This window comes from Psammomys obesus, unplaced genomic scaffold, assembly GCF_907164565.1.
Source record: "Psammomys obesus unplaced genomic scaffold, mPsaObe1.curated_primary_1811, whole genome shotgun sequence".
Lineage (NCBI taxonomy): Eukaryota > Metazoa > Chordata > Mammalia > Rodentia > Muridae > Psammomys > Psammomys obesus.
In genome coordinates, this window is record NW_026592368.1 from 1725810 (window position 1) to 1733145 (window position 7336).

At 46.1% G+C, this 7336-nt stretch overlaps 1 pseudogene; it reads right to left on the bottom strand.

The window, feature by feature from the left end:
- Positions 1-421: 421 nt before the first annotated feature.
- Positions 422-4400, bottom strand: LOC129681242 (pro-adrenomedullin-like; annotated as a pseudogene).
- Between the last annotated feature and the right edge of the window lie 2936 nt (positions 4401-7336).

Genomic DNA, 7336 nt, shown 5'->3' on the forward strand with positions numbered 1-7336 from the left:
CTCTACGTATTTGAAGTTACAAAAAAAGCACCTCTTGACAAAGACAAACTTAAATATGACAGTGACCTTTGTATAACAAGCATTGCACTTTTACTCACTGGGTTTTGGAAAGTTCAAGTAGTAATGAGGCTTATTATCCCTGTGAGAAACCAGTTTGTGAGCAGGCTAGGCAGCGGCTCAGAACCCTGACCAAAGAGTAACAGTCTGTACTTCTCAGTGTGTGTGGTGAGCCTGGCTTGATCTTGGGTTCCTCTGCCTCCCTTAGGGGCAGCCAGGCAGATCTCTGCAAGTTTGTCTTAGTCCGCCCTGGTGAAAAGCAGATGACAATGGGAAAGTAGCCCAACTGTTCAATCCTGCCACCCTTAACTAAATCCTAAAGAGCTTGGGGATGACCCAGTGGGTCCTCGAAGGCTGCGGTTGCCTATGTCTGCTCTTGGGAGGACACGACAGCCTGGGCCTGGAGGACCCCCGGCAGGGAACGCTGACATCAGCAGCTATAGCCTTGAGGGCTGATCTTGTTTTGGGGGGCAACAGTGTCCTTCCTTTTGTCTGTCAACTGGTAGATCTGTTGGGCCAATTTCTGCAACGTGCAGGTCCCAAAGCAGCATCGAGAGTTGCTGGAGCCAGGGTTCATCATCTTGTGGTAGCATTTGACTCGAAAGTGGGCTGAGCTCGAAGTGCTGCAGAGAAAGAAGGACACTTGAAACTTCACCAACCAGGGCTTTGGCCCTAACCACCTCGGACCAGGGCCAAACAGAACCTGAGGGACCTAAGACCTGCTCCCTCCACAATAGCTGCAGTCTGGCCTGGACAATCCTCCCAGGGCCTGGGTAGTGGAGAGGGCACATCCTCTGCAGAGGGTGTAGTTACCTGGCTTGTGGGGTTTTAGATGTGCTCTCCTTCTCCTGGTCCAGAACAAAAGTCTCCATAGGAACTGTCTCCTCACCAGTGAGTTCTGAGGAATCGCTTCAGGATGCCTGCAGTTCCATCTCTCCACTGCTTAGCACCCACTTATCCCACCTAGAAAACCCAAGCAGATTCGTTTGTCTTGAGTTCAAGTGATGTCCCGGCCAGCTCCCATCTCCACTTCCTTCTAACCCCTCCAGACCATCCCTCATTGTTCCCTGACTGCCATGTATTAGGACTGAAGAAAGCACTGCTCCAAACTCACTGCAAGGACACATCCTCTGGCTGTGTGGCATCCATGCCTAGTAAATCGAGTGAACCCAGGAACATCAGGATGATGGAAACCAGCTTCATTCTGTGCTGATGCTCAGATACCCTGGAAAAGAGCAAGAAGCTGAGGGTTTTCAAATGAGCCAGCTGCACATTCCCAGAGCAGAAGGAAGGCCAGTGGCAGAAGGGGGAGTAGCTTGGCAGCACTCTGCCTGATTTTGCTGCTTTTCTCTCCCTGGCACAGAGAGGCACCCAGAGGATTTTGCGCTGGCCAGGCGGGTGACAAGCAAAGCAAAGGAAGACAGAGTGGCAGGCTTCCAGAGGTCTCCAACTCAAGTCCTAGGATCCTGGCCCACGGATCTCAGGTGAGATCCAGCTGGGTGCATGAGATAGACCTGGAACATGAGGTGTGCTCTACAGTGGATCCCCATGGGATCCATTTATCCAGGTCTCCAACCTTTGGGGATTTGGCAAAGCCACACCCCTTGCCCCAACACGCTGGAGTCCAGCAGTCCCTACCTGCTGAAGGAGTGAGTTGTCAAGCAGTAGGAGAAAGTTTGAGATGTCTAGCTGACCCTGGCAAAACCCCCAAGTCCAAGACTCACTGCGATGAGAAGCCAGGAGCGGTAATGCTGGAGCTCTCCTGCCTAGTGTCACCAAGAAACCACTGAACAGCCAAAGCCAGCTCCAGCATTTTATACACTCAGGTGTTGGCCGGGCCTGCTCTGCCCTGAAGCCTTCTCTTTCCTCCAGCGTGCTGGCTTCTAAGATAAGACCTGCCCAGAGGCTTGCCTGTGGGTATAGGGGTAAGGGTAGAGGTCCCTTGTGGCCAGTCATCTCGGAGATCGGTTTTGAGAGATTAGACTGGTGCAGGACTTCTGCTGCCCTATTTCCTGGCTTAGGGTTCAGCAGTGAGAAGGAAAAGAAAGCCAGAACAACTTGGGTTAGAGGAATCCTTTTCCTTGAAAGACTACACCCCAGGGTGCTGGTCTGAGCGTTCAGTATAGAGCTGCAAGAACTGGAGGACAGGCGGGACATGTGGCTAACCTAGACCTTAGACTTGGGGAGCTGTGGCCTCAAATGGGCCTTGCCCCCTGCCAGCTTAGCACATGGCTGAGCCTTGATCCCTACCTCTGCATGCAGAGTACACATGGAAGGGTTAGGTCCTGGCTAGCAAGATTTCATAATAAGGGCAAAGCTGGAAACAGCTGCACTGAAATTTGGGGTTTGGAGTGGGTAGTTTTCTGAAGATTGAGAACTCACATTCCTATTTGGAAATACAGGAATAGCCAAAATTAGGAAGAGAGATAGTTCTGTTTTCCTCATAATACTATAGCCTTATAAGGCTGTGACCTTAGAGTCAGCCTGACTGCATTCATTCACCCATTGCAAAGTTAAGGATTGACTGACAGGGAGAACACTAGTACTGCACGTGTGCTAATTGTTGTCTCTTTTGATCTTTACACACACTCCTGAACTGGGGTTCTCATGTATCAAAGTGAAGTTCAGAGAGTAGCAACCAGAGATTGTTTTGAGGCTGGGGCGTGTAGCTAGTGGTAAATCATGTGCTAAGCATGTACATGGCAGTTCTAGGCCCCATTTTCAGCTCTAAAATACCAACAAGAAAAGCAGCATATCAGGGCTCAGAGGTTAAAAGGACTGGTTGTTCTTCCAGAGGTCCTGAGTTCAATTCCTAGCAACCACATGGTGATTCACAACCACCTATACTGGGATCTGATGCCCTCTTCTATCATGCAGGTGTATATGCAGGTAGAGCACTCATATACATAAAAAAGAACCAAAATAACACAAAAAAACCCAGCTGGAGAGATGGTTCTGAGGTTAAGAACACAAGCCAGTCTTCTAGGGGTCCTGAGTTCAATTCACAGCAACCACATGATGGCTCCCAACCATTTATAATGAGTTCTGGTCCTCTCTTCTGGCATTGTATATAGAATAAACATATAAATCTAAAATAAAAAAAATTTTGAAATCCTTAACTTTTGAACAAGGGGTCTTTCACTTTCATTTTGCACTGGACTCTGCAAATTATGTTGCCAAGGCCTCTTTCCTAAACATGCAATCTAAGTAAGAGCAGGCTGCAAAGCTACACATGCATACAATAAAAAAAAAATGTCAAGACTCAAAAGGCCTAGGACACAGTCCATCAACCATCTCTGAATTTCTCTTTCCTGCACCCCAAACATAATTCAAACTGAAAATGGTATACGTGGTACACAAACTTTTTTTTCTCAAGACAGAACTTTTCTGTGTAGCCTTGGCTGTTTTGGCTTTGTAGACCAGGCTGGCTCTGAACTCACAGCTACCCACCTGCCTCTGCTTCTCTGAGTGCTGGGCTCACAGATGTGCTCTACTGTGCCTAGCTTACAGACATAATTTTAAGATAAGGTCAATAGCCTGCTTTTTGTCTTTAGGTTTTCTATATAAGAACTTGGAATGCAGCTCAGTTGGTAAGGTGCTTAACTTGCATCTATGAAACCTTGCGTTTGGTCACACCTGTAATCTCAATAAGGAGGTGCTGTCAGGAGGATCAGAAGGTCAATGTCATCTTTGTGTGCTTGGAAGTTTGAGTCTAGCCTGAGATATGTACAACCTGATCTTAAAAAATAAATTTTTCATATATAAAGTCATCTTTTACATACATGGAACCAATGAAAAGGGAAACAGGTAAGGAAGGTATTATAAACTATCAAGATGGGAGATGACAATGATGTGAGGGTGAAGTGGACATGTGGGAAGTAGGAGCAACAGGACTGACTGATGAATGTGGGGCTGAGAGAAAGGTCAGTATCAAGGGTAGCAGTCATTAAGATTCTTGCTTACGCAACTGAGTGGTATGAGATATGGTGATATATCAGGGAAATTTTCACCACAGCTCAAAGTCTCCTTTGTTATGGGTTGGGAGAAACAATCTGAAGAGGCTCTGGTTGTGCCTGCAGGATATATGGTCAAATTGAAATGTCACACTGCCTGCCTGAACTGTAGTGGTTAACCACAGGAAGCACTTGCAATGACTGTACAATGAAACCACTTACCTTGCTGCAGAGTACCAGGGTGAGAAATCATCTCCCCTAGGAATCAGCTCCATCTTGTCTTCTAAGGCAAGAAAGGCTGTTGTCTCTCTTGTGTACCTTCATTGCTGTTCTGTATAGCCTTCCTCCCTTGCAGCTCCCAGCCCTCAGCAAAACAAATCTGGACTTGCTTTTTTCTCTCCCTTGGTAGTGAAAGGTAATCCATACCTCTGAAGATGTCTATAATATTAAAAAAAACAAACAAACAAGAAAACAAGTGTTGACAAAGATATAAAGTTAGAAATAAAGTTAGAATCCTTGTTCAGTGCTGGTAGGTAAAAGCATTACCATATGAAATTCACTACTGTCCAGAGGTCCTACTCCTAAGGATATACAAAGAGAATTGCAAACTGGTACTCAGATACATTTTTTTTCTTTTAAGATTTATTTATTTTATGTATATGAGTGACCTATCTGCATGTACACCTGCATGCCAGAGAGGGCATCAGATCCCAGTACAGATGGTTATGAGCCACCATGTGGGTGCTGAGAATTGAACTCAGGATCTCTGGAAGAGCAACCTCTTAACCTCTTTAGCCCCACTCACATACTTTCTATACATGGTCATGGTGCTAAACAGAAACAATGCCCCAAACCACCAGTGGATAAGCAAAATGTTGTTGTGTGCATAAAGTGGAGGGTTATTCACTAGTAAGGGAAAATGCAGTACTGATGCTCAGATGTAGTACAGGCAATCCTAATGATACAGCAGGGATAAAACAAGGAAACAAGCCAAGTGATTGTGTGGTGGCTCATGCCTTTAATCCCAGCACTCAGGAGGCAGAGGCAGGCAGATCCCTGTGAGTTCAAGGCCAGCCTTGTCTACAAAGAGAGTTCCAGGACAGCCAAGGCTACACAAAGAAACCCTGTCTCAAAAAGCCAACCAACAAGTAAAACCTTAAAACCTAGGAAACAAAATACAAAACAAGATCAATTCAATTTATAGAAAATAGGCAAACCCATAGACTCAGAAAGCAAGTGGTTATTGCCAGGGCCTAGAGGGAGAAAGGTAGTGTATGTTTAATGGATTTTGGGAGGGTGAAGAAAATGTTTTGAAACTAGACAGATGTATTCATTGTCCAACAGTAAGATATATTAAAGGCCACTGGAGTGGATATTTACTTTTATGATATATACATTCTATCCCAGGTATAAAACTAGATTTTCTATTTTATGTGTATTAATTTTGCATGTTCATGTGCCACATGCATGACTGTTTCTGGAGGAGACCAGAGGAGGATCCCATGTACCTGGTGTTACTGATGGATGGGTGTGAACTGTCATGTGAATGCTGGGAGAAAAATCTGGTCTTCTGGAAGAGCAACACAGTTCTCTCAACTGCGTAGTCATCTCTTCAGTCCCTTATCCCAAATTTCAAAAAATAGGTAAAATTGAAGAAAAAAAAAACCCACAATAATAATTTTTAAAAATCACAAAGAGTCATGTGGTGTCCCTCCTCCTCTGGTAGCTTCAGAGAACATGATGGCAGTTACAGAGCACCAACTCTGACTTCATAAGGAAGGGCTTTGTAACTCTACTGCTAAGCCTTGGAATGGGCTGTCTCTGGATGAAGTGAGATTACTCTTTACTGAAAAAGTGGAAGAAGAGCTCCCAGGGACATGTCTAGAAAAATGTCTACATGAGGTTTGGTGGGCAGTTTTCTTTGTTTTAATTATTTTGAAAACCAACCTATTTTTCATCACTTCAGTTACGCTGACTCCTCTGTCCATCTAGCAGCCATTTGCAAAGGGTGTTCTGAGTTAAAGCACTCCCTCATTTTCAATTCTTCTGGCATGGCCCTGCCCAAACTGCTCAGACCCCTGCTGAAAAAGGCTGCCCTGTCACTGGGAATATAGCTTAATGGTAGAAGGCTTTCCTAGCATGTATGAAACCATAAGTTCAATTACCAGCACGGAATTGGGAAGGGAAACATTGGCCCATAAAAGAGAACTAGTCAATCAGAGCAGCTGAGCTAATGCATATTTTCACAGCTCTAGTCACTAGCTTTCTGCACTAAGAAAGCATCTACTTAGCATCTACTATATACAATATATTAAGGACCAAATCCCTCAGCGAATAATGTCCTCACGAAGATAATTTCCAAACCACAGGTTCTGAAAATTTCAGTCTTAATTTGCATACATATTCTACTACTAAAATATCATAAACATCAAGAAGTGACAAAGTAAACTCATCCAAATGTTGTGCCAGCCAAATCTGAAAACATTAGTAGGGAATATTTCTTAAAATCTCAGTCGGCTTGGATAATTTCTAGACTGGACAAAGAACCCTGTGAATTTATTCGATTGAACTTTTGCAGTAGAGCAACTTAGAAGTTAACACCTGCTTCAGCTACCAGAGCCTTGAGACAAAAAAGCAGTAAAAGTCAGGCAGACTGGGCTCCCTGAGGAGAGACAGGCCCATTTCAGGAGCATCCCAGGGATGCCCTGATGCCCTGTTCCTAGGAGTAATCCAACTCTGTCGGGCACTCAGAGGAAAGCCCAAGCTGACAGTCCCCAGCCCAGGCAGCCCAGAAACCATAGTCGCTTCTGAAGATTGCACAAGTCTTTTCCTCCCCCGCCAGCTCGGTGGCACGTTTCTAAAATACCCATCTGCACAACATAAACAGAAACCATGCAGCAAAAAGCCTCGGCGGTGCAAATTACAAGCTTCCAGCCGAGGGCGGGAGACTCTCCTCCCTGTTGCCAGGGGGAAGCAGGCAGCAGAGAAATGCAAACTTTCCAAGTGACCCCGCGCCCCTCCACGCCCTTCTTCCCCTACAGCAAAAGGGACAGAGGATGCAGAAGGAAAGATCCCGCTCCAGGAAAATAAAGAATAGGGGAGAGGGGCGTTGAGGCAGGAGCCCGGCCTCTAAGAGCTCAGACTCGGTGGCGAGGCTGCACCCGGTCGCCCACTTCCCGAGCCGCGGATCCAAGTGGCCTCGGAGGAACACGAAGGCCAAGTCCTCTCGGGTGGGGCGGGGGAGGGGCTTGCGCAAGACGCGGCGCAAGCGCAGTGCGCGCCTCCATTGTCAAGCGTGACGTAAGCTCCGTTGCTATGGCTACAGA